This window comes from Nesoenas mayeri (assembly GCF_963082525.1).
Source record: "Nesoenas mayeri genome assembly, chromosome: Z".
NCBI lineage: Eukaryota > Metazoa > Chordata > Aves > Columbiformes > Columbidae > Nesoenas > Nesoenas mayeri.
In genome coordinates, this window is record NC_137542.1 from 39,222,754 (window position 1) to 39,238,934 (window position 16,181).

Below are 16,181 nucleotides of genomic sequence, written 5' to 3' on the forward strand. Positions count from 1 at the left end.
ATTTATACCATGTTACCTAAGTTATTTGAGCAATTTTTCATACTATAGTGAATAGTCCAAGATTTGGGTAATGTGATTTAGGTGTTTGCACAATTAACTTTGTGTGATTATATCAAGCACTTTGATACCATGTATAATAAGAGAGTGTGTGTGTATGTATGTGTGTGTGAAAGTAAGATGTAAGTGGTAAATTGTCAACACTATTAAGTGAAGAACAAAATAAATAAGCTTATAGAGCAGAAAGTGTCATAGTAAAAGTATAATAATAAAAAATCAGATTTGTAGCTCCTACTCTGTAGTCAAAATTATAACAAAAAGGTAGAGATTCTTTGGTGTTAGAAATAGCTGAGATTCAGATTCTGAAAAAAAGTTTGAAAAATCCTGTTACTTTCTGTAGTTTAGCAGAATAGTAAAACACTGTCCAATTCAAATCAGAGTCAGGATAAACTATGTATTTATAGAGTGGGGTATTTTACAGTAGGAAAAAAATTAAATATGCTAAAAATTAATTCAAAGCATAACTACGCTTTAATCAGAAACACTGCATCTTGCACCTTATTTTGTAGACTCAGAAGTAAAAGTGAACACATTTGTAACCCAAAACCACTTCTCTTCTGCCAGGACTCTTATAAGTAAGCAACAGCTGCCCTGGTACAGTCTTGAGATGATTATCTGTTATTGATTTTTCAGGTAGGCAGAAATGAAGTTGCAACAGGAAGTCCTAGGGAACTCAAAAGTGACTTCTGGGCCTTTAGACAACTGGTTAAAGGATCAAGAGCACAAGCAGTGTTCTCCTCTGTCACCTCAGTTGCAGAGAATGATAAGGGAATATACAGGAAGACCCAGCAGATCAATACCTTGCTCCAAGAGCGATGCCACTGGCAGAATTTGGGGGTTTTTGATCATAGATTGGTTTACATGACACCATGGGATTTAACAGGGCTCATTGAAAGAGCTTTTAACTAGATTTGAAGGGGGAAAAGGAGAAAACCAGGCTCACCCAAGAAAAACCCAAGGGTGGTATGCCAAAATTTAGGGGACAAGGTGCTAGCAAGGTCCTTCTGTCTGCCATTTCAGCAAAGGCAGCATATCGAAGGCCATGCAGCAGCAAAGATGCATAGATAATTGATGTGGGAGAAAGCATTGAAGTACCTGAGAATGGTCATGTTTTCAAGTAATGAAAAAGTCAGGTGGGGGGGTGAGCAGAACTTCTACCTTGGACTTCCAAAGGGCAGACTTCAACCTGGCTAGGAGGGTGGTTGGCAGACTTCCTTGGGAGGCAGCTCTGAAAGGCAAAGGAGTCCGGGAAGGCTGGTTGTTCTTCGAGAAGGAAATCTTAGAAGCTTAAAGGCAAAGACCATTCCTGTGTGCTGAAATGCAAGCTGGTGGGGAAGAAGACCAGCCTGGCTCAACAGCTAGCTTTGGCTGGAACTCAGGAAGAAAAGGAGGGTTTTTTGACCTTTGGAAGAAGGGGCAGGCAACTCAGGAGGACTATGAGGATGTTGTGACACTTTGCAGGGAGAAAACTGGAAGTGCTGAAGCCCAACCAGAGCTGCTCTGGCTACTACTGCAAAAGGCAACAAAAATATATTTCTCTAAATACATTAGCAACAAAAATAGGGGTAAGGAGAATCTTCATCGTTTACTGGATGTGTGGGGAAACAGTGACAGAGGATGAGGAAAAGGCTGAGGTTCTTAATGTCTTCTTTTTCTCAGTCTTTAATAGTAAGACCAGTTGTGCTTTCAGTACACAGCCCCCTGAGCTGGAAGACAGGTGGGAGCAAAATGAAACCCCAAAAATCAAGAAGAAATCGTTAGCAGCCTGCTATACCACTAAGACCTGCACAATTCTATGGGACCCGATTGGATCCACCTAAGGGTTCTGAGGGAGCTGGCAAAGGTGATCACCCAGCTACTTTCAATTATTTATCAGCAGACCTGGCTGACCAGTGAGGTCTTAGTTAATTGGAGGTTGGCAAATGTGACATCCATCTACAAGAAGGGCCAGAAGGAGGATCTGGGGAATTAAATGTCTGTCTATCTGACCACAGTACTGGGAAAGATCATGAAGCTTATAATCACATGGCATATACCAGAGAACCAAGTGATCAGGCCCACTCAGCATGCCTTTATGAAAAGCAGGTCCTGCTTGACTAACCTGATCTCCTTCTATGACAAGGTGACCTGCTTAGTGGATGAGGGGAAGGCTGCCCAGGGACATAGGTGAGTCACCATCCCTGGAGGTGCTTAAAAAATGTGTAGATGAGGTTCTTAGGCACATGGTTTAGTGGTGGACTTGGCAGTGTTAGGTTAATCGTTGGACTCAATGATCTTAAAGGTATTTTCCAATTAAAATGAATCTGTTATTCTTTGATTCTGTATTTATTATGTGATATAAATGTTTCCATTTCTCATGGGAATATTAGCAATGTATGATACTGCTTAAATATTGAAGCAATAGCTATCGAGATATCTGTCAAAAGTTAATCAACTTGCAAATGCATATTCATAATCTTCAGTACTTTTTCTCAGTTCTGCTTTTATAGGTCCTGCACAAAATTTTTTGGTGCTAAGCAACTAATAGTTGTTTTTCTTTCCATATTGCTGCAAGAAGCTTATTAGCATGCATTTGTCTCCTTATAGCACAAGTATGTGCCTATAGGAAATGTGTGAGAATAAGGGGAAATGTAAGTGTTGAAATCACTGTGAAGTTGTGGACTTTTGAGTCACACTCTTCAGCATTTTTTTTTCACATTAAGCAAAAGAAGAAAATATTCTCCGGAACTGAAGTTCAATGAGAATAAATAGCCTGATATTGAAAGCATGACATTAAATCTGAAATGATCTTGAACAAAGGGAAACAAGCACTTCTTTCAGAGGAAGGTGACACTAAATTTCAATTTCCAGTGCAAAAGGAACTCCTGTTTTTTAAGTAAAGGGAATACAGCTAGTCTCTTGAAGAACTGGGTGATCTAGAAACATTTCCTGTAATATTCCCTGTTGCATCGTGACATTCACAGGTGTATGAATCCCATATATGCTGTTATGTCTTCTTATCCTTTTCATGTGCAGTGCAGTGTGTCTAGCTGTCACAGAATCACAGAATCACAGTATGTTTGGGATTGGAAGGGACCTCAAAAGATCGTCTAGTCCAATCCCCCTGCTGGAGCAGGAACACCTAGATGAGGTTACACAGGAATGTGTCCAGGTGGGTTTTGAATGTCTCCAGGGAAGGAGACTCCAAAACCTCCCTGGGCAGCCTGTTCCAGTGTTCTGTCACCCTCACCATGAAGAAGTTTCTTCTCAAATTTAAGTGGAACATCCTGTGTTCCAGTTTGCACTGATTGCCCCTTGTCTTATCATTGGTTGTCACTGAGAAGAGTCTGTCTCCATCCTCCTGACACACCCTTTACATATTTATAAGCATTAATGAGGTTACCCATCAGTCTCCTCCAAGCTAAAGAGCCCCAGCTCTCTCAGCCTTTCCTCGTAAGTAAGATGCTCAACTCTTTTAACCATCTCAGTGGCTATGCACTGGAGTCTTTCAAGCAGTTCCCTGTCCTTCTTGAACTGAGAGGCCTGGAACTGGACACAATATTCCAGATGTGGTCTCACTAGGGCAGAGTAGAGGGGGAGGAGAACCTCTCTGGACATATTAACCACCCCCTTCTAATACACCCCAGGATGCCATTGGCCTTTTTGGCCACAAGGGCACGGTGCTGGCTCATGGTCATCCTGCTGTCCACCAGGACCCCCAGGTCCCTTTCCCCTACACTGCTCTCTAACAGGTTGTTCCCCAGCTTATACTGGAACCTGGGGTTGTTCCTGCCCAGATGCAAGACTCTACACTTTCCCTTGTTATATTTAATTAAATTTTTCCCTGCCCAGCTCTCCAGCCTGTCCAAGCCTCGCTGGATGGCAGCACAGCCATCTGGCATGTCAGCCGCTCCTCCCAGTTTGGTGTCATCAGCAAGCTTTCTGACAGACTGCTATTCCCTCATCCAAGTAATTGATGAACATATTGAATAGTACAGGTACCAGTACTAACCCCTAAGGGACTCTACTATACACAGGCCTCCAACTAGACCCTGTCCCATTGACCACAACTCTCTGGCTTCTTTCCTTCAGCCAGTTCGCAGTCCACCTCACCACCTGACCATCCAGACCACACTTCCTCAGTTTAGCTGTGAGAATGCTGTGGGAGACTGTGTCAAGTACTTTACTGAATTCAAGATAGAGCACATCCACTGCTTTACCATAATATATCCACATGGTTATGTCCTCATAAAAGGAAATGAGGTTGGTTAAGCATGACTTCCCCTTAGTGAAGCCATGCCGACTGCCCCTAATGACCCTCTTATCCTTGATATGCCTTGAGATGGCACCGAGGATAAGTTGTTCTATCACCTTTCCAGGGATGGAAGGTGAGGCTGTTCAGTCTATAGTTACCCAGGTCCTCCTTCTTTCCCTTTTTGAAGACTGGAGTGACATTTGTTTTCCTCCAGTCCATTGCTGTGTTAAGCCTTCAAAACACCTTGAAAGAGCAGGAGGCTAACTTACTAGTGGCAGCCTTAGCAAGAAATCTGAGTGAGAGGTGGAAATCAACGCTGAAGTAGAAGGAGACCAGGTACAAGGGTTGGGTCAAGACTGGGGAAACCAGAAAGAGAGGAAACAAGAATGAGCAGGAAGGAATGAGGGAAAAGAATGTTACTATTGTCAGTATTTAGGATATATGTGGCAAGAGTGTCTTTTATATCCACAAGGAATGATTAGAGAAGTGAATTACCAACATGAAGAGCTGTCCCAAACAAGAAGCCACTCACAATGACTAGAAGAGAGAGACCCTGAAAAATGTGAGGAGGCAGTAGAGTTAGGGATCTTTGATGTAAGGAAGACTTCTCTAGACCAAAAGGAATGCATAATAGGTAAAGTAGAGGGTCATGAAGTAGTAGATATTGGAGCTACATCATGCATTTTAAATTTTACCCCAGTGGGGTCCAAAACTATGAATGAAATTTTGATCCATAAAGTTAGTGATAATAGAGAAAGAAATTTAAGTAAACCTCTGTTTGTTACAACACGAAAGAAAAGTGTGTGTGGGAAGTTTGTATTAGCAGAAGAGTCCCCAGTCTGTTTATTAGGGAGAGATCTTTTACAGCCTCTGGATACAGACAAACGATTATTGCCTGAGACAGTGGATCTAATAATCATGGGTATGATTGTAAATACCGAGAACACTGACAAAGAGTCCTATGAAGAGTTCAAAATACCAGAAATATTAAAATATTCAGAGAAGAATTTTGGAAACAATGCATTCACAGGCAGCTGGACCTTAAATTAACACAGAAAGATGTGGGAACCATGGAAGAATGAGCACCTGTAAAACGTCCTGCAAAGTGAAGAAAATTGATAAAAGGTGACATTATTAACTTTGGTCAGAATGACAGAGGAAGTATCCTGTTTCACAACTTCTGATTTTGTTTAGTTCCATCCATCTATTCAAGGTAAATGGATTGATTATTTGTTCTGGATAGGGTAAAAGTAACTAAACTGAACAGATTATGAGAGAGCCACACAATCATATGGTATCAATCATCAGACCATTTTAGATGGTTTTTGCTCAAAGGAAAATGAGTAAAAGAAGAAAGGCTATATGCTAGCTCCAAACAGTCCTTACACTACTGTGACTAGCTCAGCTTCAATGAACTTAGGTGAACTATGCCCATTTGCTGAAGTGTGGGGTCTTGTCCTTAATATAAATTATGAAACTGAGACAGAAATCAATGATGTTATCAAATCATAATTTGACCTGTGAAGAAGCCTTGTGATCTGGAACTTGAAAATATTTGAAAAGCAAGGGTGAGAGGAACAAATGGTGAACTAGGTTGAACAAAGAATTTAATGATGTCACCAAACATTCAGCAAAACTAAAGTCAGATTTTTAAAAGTAGATCTAACATTCATCCACATGACATCACTGCAAATAACTTTCACTTGGCAGATTTCAGGAAGATGTGGGTGTTTTCAAATTTTTTTCCCTGGTTTCAAATAATTAATTCACTTTCTCTTTTTCATCTAACTAATAGGAATGCTGGACTAGTAGAGCTATAAGGCTTTTTTTGAAATAGTTATTGCTAATTCCTCAAAGTGTCTTTTAGATGGCTGAGTGAATGATTCTGGCATCTGTATACTGTGAGGTGGCATTATGACTGTGCCTTTCTGATCAGATAATTGACAATTTAGGCATTTGCAGTTATTTTCCTTGTCCTTGAAACTCTGCAAACACTTCTTTTTCTTTCTTCTGTGCTTGTTTGTTTGTTTCTTGATTTGGTTTGTTATTCTTACATATGCCAAAATGGACTATAAAACACAAAAAACCCCAAGAAAAACAGGTTACATAGTAAGGTCTGTTTGGGTGTGCTGGTGGGTGGCCCTTTATAATTACACATCAGTAGTTTGTCTTTCAGTTTGTTCTCCCAGTTTCACACCAAAGAGAAGAAAATTCTGTGAAGGCTGAATATAACATCTGCATGTATGTCACAAATAGGAGCTCAGAAGATATTTAGTAAGATATTCAGTATTTCACGTCTAGCTATCTGTTGTAGCAATCACTGGCTTTGCCATGTTGTATTACAGTAATACACAGCTGGAAAGAACTAGCCATCTGGTTTAAACTATGAAAGTTGATTTTGGAATTCTGGGAAATGAACAGAAAGTGTTTAGGTTTTTGGTTTTTTCTCTAAAATTTGATTAATCGTTCAATGTGTTTTTACATTACGTGATTTTTTCATATTCATGGAAAAGCTTAGATTCTGCGAGTTTACCTTATACAGAGCAAAGGACAAGAAATCACAATAAAAATGAAGAAAATACTGCTAGTATTATGCAGACAAGCCTACTTTAGCTTGCATTACATCAGACATCATTTATTGGTACAAGATTTCTGTACAGCTGTAGAAAGGCTTTCTTGGAAAGATTATGGAAATCAGCAATGGAGGTCAATGTCAACTACTAACTTTCTTTGCCTGTGGATTGATTCTGGCCTTAGATATGCATGATTCAAAGTTCTTGCAATTTCACATACAATACAGGCTTTCATCTTAAGCTTATTGAAGCACCATAAATATTTGAAGACTAAATATAACATATCAGAAGCTCTATGTACTGGTCACATTTTGCCATTAGAGTTAAAAGGATACATTGCCTTATTAAATGTGACCTGATATAATAAAATGAACTTACTATGTATGTAGTTCTTTTGGGGAGGTGAACTGGCATACACATGAACCATTAGATAACTTTAAATCAACTTATCAATGGTGATTATAGCAAAAGCTGGATACTGACAGTGTCCCCTTCTGGCAGTGCACAAACAGCATATGTACGCTCTGCAATATAATAGTCTGTAAGCATGTTTTACACTGAATTCAAGTTCTCTTCCAAACACTCTTTCTTTTACATTTCCTGTTCACATTACTTTTACCTTTGTAGTTCTGTCTGTTTTGTTTAGCACATATGGAGATGGACTATAAGGAAAATTCATATGAAAGGACAGCTGAACTTTTTAGCTGTTCTAATTGTCTATATTTCCAGTAGTTTTGTTTGTAAAACATTGTTCTGCCTTTTTCTGCTTTTCACTTCCATATCCCATACAATTGTTGCCTCTCAGATGGAATAAAGGTGAAGGCCAATTAATAGGAAGTAATATACTGTCATGGATATTGCTTTCAAAAGGTTGTCTTTGAGCTAATTATGTTTTAGCCACTGAGGCCACTCAACACTATGAACCAAATTCAGTCTTGATATATGGGAGTGCAGACTCATTTCCTTTGTTTTCAGCAAGAGCTCTGCTAAGTTTATTGTTCATCTTTTCATCTAGGGAGATGGTTGAAACATCTCACTAGCTGTTCAACAAATGGACCTTATATTTTTATGTATTGAAGAGATGGCATTGCTCTCCATTTTTGCTTTCCTTCCAGAATGAGTTAATGTAGACAATATAAATGTCCATGTTTGTACAAATTATAATTATCCCTTTCCTATTCAAAGAAAAATCAGTGTCTATCAGGGCAAATGGTGAATTGCAGGTGCCAAGTCAATAAAAGTCTTGTTGATTTACCTATTTAGCTATGAGTTGGTGTTGCTATAATGCTCTGATTTCTGGTGTTTGAGACTAAATGGTAAGGGAATAAGGATTTAGAGTCTTTTAAAATCAGGGTGGGTTTTTATATCTTACTTTTTGCACCAAACCAGTTACAGATGAGGCAAAACAATTACTATGGCTGAAATCTAACTATCAATAACCAACAAGTATGACAAAAGAAATAAAGGGATATACTTGGAACATAGCTTATTTTCTAATAAATCAGAAATAATATAATAATCAATTATTTAAAAAATGAATATTTTCCAATTTAATAACTTATATTTAAGTACAAATCACTTTCTGTAAAATCAGTTTTTCAGCTTATTTTAGAATACAATTACTCATCAGAGCATACCAGCTATATATTATGGCCTGTATATTAATTTATATAGCAGTTTCATTTATTATGTAGTCAAGGAAATACTCGCATGTACCTCAAAGCCTGCAGACAGTATGGAGAGCAACTGGAAAATACTTCTGCAAAACTGGGCTTTCATATTTGTTGTCTGCCTTTTGGGAATCCAGTCACAATATTAAACAAAGCAATCTCTTCATTAAAAAAGAAAAAAAAAAAAACTAAAAAATGGATATGGATACATATGCTTGAGATGTGATAATTGCTGCACCACTTAGACACAAATAGGTCTATATGGCCAGATGGGATCCATCCAGGGGTTCTGAGGGAGCTGGTGGAGGTGCTCACCAAGCTACTTTCAGTTATTTAACAGCAGCCCTTGATAACCGGGGACGTCCCAGTTGACTGGAGGTTGGAAAATGTGACACCCATCAGCAAGAAGGGTCAGAAGGATGATCCAGAAAATTACAGGCCTGTCAGTATGACATCGGTGCCAAGGAAGGGCACAGAACAGATCATCTGAAGTGCCATCAAGCAGCACATACAAGACAACCAAGTAATCAGGCCCAGTCAGCATGGGTTTATGAAAGGCAGATCCTGCTTGACCAACCTGATCTCTTTTTATGACAAGGTGACCTGCTTAGTGGATGAGGGAAAGGCTGTGGATGTTGTGTACTTAGGCTTCAGTAAAGCCTCAGACATGATTTCCCACAGCGTTGTCCTGGAGAAACTGGCTGCTCATGGCTTCGATGGCTGTTGTCTTCACTGGGTAAAGAACTGGCTGGATCACTGAGCCCAAAGATTTGTGGTGAATGGAGTTTAATCCAGTTGGCAGCTCGTCACATGTGGTGTTCCCAAGATTCAGTACTGGGGCCAGTTCTGTTTAATCTCTTTGTCAGTGATCTGGATGAGGGGATTGAGTGCATCCTCAGTAGGTTTGCAGGTGACACCACATTGGGTGGGAGTGTTGATCTGCTTGAGGGTAGGAAGGCTCTACAGAGACATCTGGACCGGCTGGATCATTGGACTGAGGCCAGTTGTATGAGATTCACCAAGACCTATTGCCAGGTCCTGCACTTGGGTCACCAAAACCCCATGCAATGCTACAGACTTGGGGAAGAGTGACTGAAAATCTGCCTGACAGAAAAGGACCTGTGGGTATTGGTGAGACAGCAGTATGTCCAGGTGGCCAAAAAGACCAACAGTATCCTGGGGTCCTTCAAAAATACTTTGGCCAGAAGGACAAGGGATGTGATTGTCTCAGTCCTGTTGAGGCCACACCTCAAATACTGTGTTCAGTTTTGGGCTGCTCACCAGAGTAAAGACATTGAGATGCTGGAGAGAGTTCAGAGGAGGGAGACAAAGCTGGTGAGAGGTATGGAGCACAAGCCTTATGAGGAGCAGCTGAGGGATCTGGGGTCATTTAGCTGGGAGGAGGCTGAGGGGATACTTCATTGCTCTTTACAACTATTTGAAATGAAGCTGTAGCATGTCAGGTGTTGGTCTCTTCTCCCAAGTAGCAAGTGATAGGATGAGAGAAAAATGGCCTCCTGTTGTGTCAGGGAAGATTCAGATTGGATATTCAGAAAAATTTCTTTATGGAAGGGATTCTGAAGCACTGGAACAGGCTGCCCAGGGAAGTGGTGGAGTCACCATTCCTGGAAGTGTTTAAAGGACACATAGATGAGGCTTTTAGGGACATGGTGTAGTGCTAGATTATGTTATGGTTGGACTCAATGATCTTAAAGGCAAAATGATCGTATGTTTCTATGATTCTAATGATGACTTGCTCTACTGTTCCGTAGTGTTTTGCACTGTGTTGAATCTATGACCTCAACATCGGTCATTCATGTCTCTGTTTTGCGATACCTCTAAGCAAAACTGCAGACTTAGAAGTTCTCTTTTTTTCAGTCTCTCACTCTACCATTCCCTTTTGCTGTTGCTCTTTCATGCTGTCACTCTGCCTCTCTATGCTCTCTTTCTCTCATACCCTCTCACCCTCTCATTGTCCTTTGCTTTCTTGCTCACTTGCTCCCATCTTTGTCTTTTTCTCCATCTGTCTTCTCAAAAAGGACCCTAAACACATGCACACAAGCAGTCCTCCAGAATCTTCTAGCAGAATAGTTGATTGATTGCCATCACTTTTAGAATTTTATTGTGTTGCTAATTGGGTCCCAAGACTATATCAACCACTGAAAATAACAGCACACCTGGGAATCAGACTGCAGGAGTAGCTTGACCTTCATAAAGTAAAATTAGTAGTGGTGGTTTTGTAGAGGTATAAGGAGAAGGGCTGCAAATTGTGATTAAGATGTGAAGTGAACACTGTGGTCTCCCAGTAGTCTGAAAACAGATAAGTTTTCCATCTTTGTACTGATTTAGTTGCTTAATAAGTAATTCTAAATTGTGGAGATTGAAAGAAAAATAAAGACATCTCAGTAATGCCAATTTTCATCTCTGTATGATTAAGTGCAGTTGGTCAGTATATAGTATTTTCTAAATAAAGTAAGATGGGTCAAGTGTTCTGTGTTTATAATTCCATTAAACCTCACTAATTTCAGATGAAAATTTTGTATTTAGTTACATCAGTGGATTTTTGCTCAATTTCTTTGAGTCTGCTTGCTCTTCTACAATCTATAAACTATAAGGGTTTCTACTTAATGTGGGAATGCTGGTCTTTGGAAACATTCCTCACTTGAGTTTTGACAATTGGTCTATGTGTAAATGAAATATTTTTCTTCGATGGTTTTTGCTTGAATACTTACCGAGGGTTCAACCACAGTTCCTGAATGTGGGATTTTGAGTAGGTTAGCATAGTTTCACTTTGCCTGAAACTGCGTTGCTGATGAGATCCAGTATGTTGTTTGGCATAATTATAAAACTTTCTGAAGAAATAAGACATTCTTTGCGGAATGCTAACATGCAGTTCCTGAAGGGCACATATTCTAAAGAAATGAGTCTTTGCAATACAAGAATGAAAAATACATTATGTTTGGAAAGCTTAGCTTTTCAAGGGTAGAGGTTTAGCACATAAATGAAAATTTTATAGCACTCCATTAACAGGCTTGGTATGTGCTCATACTAATAAACAGTTACACATATATAGATCACCAAGTGGGCAGTATCACATGAGCTGTGGCAGGTGGTATTTAGATATGTGCCAGTGGCTGTTACTAACTAATTAAAGAGAAGATGATGGCTTGGCAAATCAGCAAGATATTCAAGCAAGGATGACATATGTAGCCGTAAGAAATCCCACCAAAATTCAAACATTTAAGAATCAGAAGAATGAGACATGATTCACAGGGGATCAGAGAATAGAAAGGAATAATCCATGAAAGATGAAGAGTAGAAACTTTAAAGATCTGTGAGGACCATTTGTGTCCAATATTGTAAAAATGTCAAGCCAGAAGCACTATACTAACCTAACAGAAGCTCACATATTGATGAAACAATCTAGAATAGTACCTATCCAACAGTGACAGGATCTCAAAATACATAAAGGAAATAAATACTGTAGTATTGGCAACAACATGGCATAAGCATTTTTCTTTGTTTGAATTAACACCTAATAAAGGATGGACTATTTTAAGTATTTCAATATTTTTTTTTCTTCAGCTTCATCACAAAATTAATATTCTAATATTTCCCTGTATGTTCTTCTCACCCTGATCCTAAGAGCTACCATGAGAAAACGCCTAAATGACCACTGCTAAATATGGAAGTAGGAAAAAGCAATAGCTAGCAAAATCTCACAAACGAACAAAACCCTTCACAAAACACACTAAAACATCAAAAAATACATGCACAGAAAGAAAATTAGCTGTTAGACTGCAATTCAAACTCAGTAATTTTAGGACACATCTTCATGTTGAATAAAGACTGATGAATATTGCATTCTTTTCTTACTGGTTCATTTCCAGTATCCAGGTCAGCTATAATTAAATATTATTTAAATAATATTTAAATGTTTATCTATAATGAAGAGTTCTAGCTTTGCTGAGATAAGGAATAGATTAAATGGAACACTGAGAGAAACTGAGACTCTGGCAGCCCCTCTACTGTCCACCTCAAGAAGCTGCAAGTAGACAATGTTGCTCAACATTGTATAAATTATTAGAGAGCCCACCATAATGCAGGACTGATAAAATATCTTATGAAAATCAAAAACAAAAAGGCAAAGGGAAGCAATTGTGTCATTTTTCTGTATATATATTTGTGCATGTATAGATACATATGTGTCTGTATCTATAGAGATGTATACAGTTTTGTACTTCAGGCTTAGAAGAAAGAGGAGATCTCTGATACTGATTTGACATTTGGGTACTGTAATGATGAATGATCTCATAAAACACAAGAAAAAAACTAACTGTTAGAAGATACATTCTCCCTCCAGCAGGATGGATGAATACGGTATCTTTTCATGCCAAGACCTGTATTTACTATCATATAAAGTTTGGGGAACATCAGTCTTTGGTATCTATATTATACCCGTTTTAGAAGTGCAAGTTTAATCTTAAAGCAGTTAAAATTTAAAGGTAGATTCATAACATCAAGAATGAGTTAAGATGGCTTTTAGACCAAAACAGAAAGTTGAAACCTAAACTTTCCTATAAGGTTTTACATTGTTCTAAAGGACACAGGAGGATAAAAGAAAGTTAGTGATTTATGCTACCCATTATAAAGCAACGTGAAAATATTTCCCTCTAACTTCTCAGGTTTTAAGACTGAAAAATAAGTTGTTTTCAGATCCTACTCTTCTCTGCCCTATAGAAATAATAACAAATCTTTCTCTTGATGTTGGAGACTTAAGCTTTTTTTTTGGAGTTTAATGTCTTATGGTCAACCTTGTCAGTTTTTGTGTTTAGCGTAAGAGTAATTATATATAAAAGACCTGTGTTAGATCCTCTCATTATCAGTTTTTTATATTACCATTTTCTGTAAATGTCTAACCACTGAAGAGATGTTAACAGAAGTTCAGAAGTTACGTTGCTGCTTGCTAAACCTGGGCGGTCTCTCTGTTCTTTTTTTTCACTTTTACAGAATGATGCAATGATGCAAGTAAAGATTTTCTTTTTTTTTTTTTTTTTTTTTGGCCAGACTTACAGTAAAATATAAGATTAGCTCCATGTCTACTTCTACAACCAAAAGCACAGCCATTTTTGTGAGAAAAACAAAGAAGCAGAGAAGATTTATTTTGTGGAAGAAAATAAGTCTGTATGATGTAAAGATTCCCTGTTTCCTTTAGTCCAAATTGCGTTTTGCTAGACCACCTGCAGAAATTCTTTACTGAAAATAATTAATATTGTGTCCATACAGTATTTTAGCTATCAGAATGACACCCTGATGGGCATAGATATAAGTCTGTAAGACTTGACATAAGACATAGAAGTAAGACAGATTGATCATGACATACCCCATAGTAAAAAAAATGCACTGGCAAACAAAATCTGTAATAGAGCCTGTAGCCAAGAAGTGGTATGTGAAAGAAGAAAGAAGAGGAAATGGGGAAGAAGTAGGTGGATATTGGTATTCTGTATTATAAGGAATTTGGAGTTTTCCAAACTGGGTTTAATTTCAGTTTGGAGCAAAACCATGAGAAGCCGAAATTCCCAATAATTGCAATCTAGAAGTTAAATTCACTTAAGAAAAAAGAAATATTTCAATAGGATATGCTGCTTCTCAACATTTGAGACTCCATTAACAGACGGGAAACTTGGTTTCCTTAGACATAAAGACAAAATCCCTGAATCTGTGGCTTTATGGTGATCCTGGAGATTTTCTGGGAAGCTAGAAGTCCAAAAGCTTGAGAAGAGCCTGGACTTCCAGACCAACTCGCCAGCTCCTGTAAATTGGATTGCCTCAAGAGTCAGCCACCTCTAAACTAAGCTGTCTCTGAGGCAGCAATGAATGGATTCATAACAATAAGATTCTGAGATTTATATAAATAAAAGAACTTTAGAAAAAAAAAAGTGTCTCAAAAATACATTACAATTTAGATTATTTCCAGAAATCAGGATGTTTTCTATATTAGTTATTGGGATGTGATCAGCTGTAAAACATATGGTATGACTATAATCCAACAGAGCCTTTATTTTGAACAAGCTTTCAGATAAATGGTTTTTTTTGAAAATAATTGTCAGAAAGGAGACTTCACTAAAGAAAAATAGTAAACTTAAAAATACATATTAATACATTTAGCTGAGCCAATACATTATTAGTGAACTTTTGTAACAGAAAAATAATTTCTAAAATGACATACCAAGAACTTTGAAATTGCCTTACCTACTTACTGGACTGTCAGTTTGTGCATTCATGCTTGAATAGTGGCCTTTACCCCATATTTTAGTCAATGACATTTGATAACAATAAGGAAAAGAATGTGTTCCTGACAGCTGGAGAGTTGTGCAGATGAAACACTACAATATAAGATACAGCTCATCTTTCCTTTTTCTGGGCAGGTTCTGGCATTAATATTAAACAGAACTGATAAGTATTTGATACATTACCTGATTATCGCAAGTAAACAAAAAACTAGCTGTGTTTAAAACAACTGAACAAGAGAGGTTTGTACTTGAATCTGTCCAGCAAAATCTCCTATGTAATCTGGCAATTTTTACAGCTGTCAAGTAGGATTCAGAATGTGACAGATAGCTCTTTTGAATGAGAGACACTGGAAACTGGCTTAGGATTTCTTAATGACAACATAAATGGAATATGACTGAGCATTTTATCTGCATGAATGAAAAACAAATAAATAAATCTCCTTGCAACAACAGGTGACTCATAAGTGCTAAAATATTTTCTATTCCTCTAATAAAACAAGACAAAAGCATCTATCCTGAATGGTACAATTTTTGCTCTTTATGTGCATTGTGAACATGTCTACAGGAGCAGAAGATTTCAAGAAAAAAGGGGAAATGGCTTGAAACAAGCCCTGTTTATGGTCTACATCAATGTATTTGAAATGTGTGTTGGGTTTTCAGGTTGTTTTTTTTTTTGAGTAGTAGCTTTTAAGTCAACAGAAAATGATCCAAGATACCCTTTATATTGCAACTCCATTAGCTTGGAAAGGACAAAGTTTCACTGAACAGTTAATGGAAGCAGAGCGTGAGCCAATGCTTACTTCAAAAATTTGCGGGAACTGTGGACTGTCTACTGTGTTTAAACATCTGATTCTTCAGTGGCACTCAGTCAATTACACAGGAGTTTGCTTTGCTGCTGCTGTGGCTGAGCCTAGGAACAGCAATACACACCACAGGGTGTTTGTGTGTCTAGCCAAATTGTTTCTCTCATTCTCTCCTGTACACCTGCTCTTTTCTGGGTAGGAGCAGAGGTCAGGAATAAGATTTGCTATTAGTTGACTGCATTCAGAGGTGTAAGACAGACTACTTCATTAGCTCCCCCACTGTACCTGTCAAGGGACTGACTTTCTTAGAACTGCTGCTGACCTGATGAAATTGGGGGTCAGGGAGAAGGAAAGGATGGGGGCTCATACGCTGAATGTTTGAATCATGCCAGCCTTTAGCAAATGGCAATACGTTTATTTTGTGGGCCAGGCACTTTTGAAAATCAGAAAGTTTAACTACCTCAGCTGCTATCTAGTAGTGATATGCAAAATGTGCCTCTCAAAAAGCTGAGCTGCTCTTAGTATGAGTGATTGAGTGATGCATTTGTGAG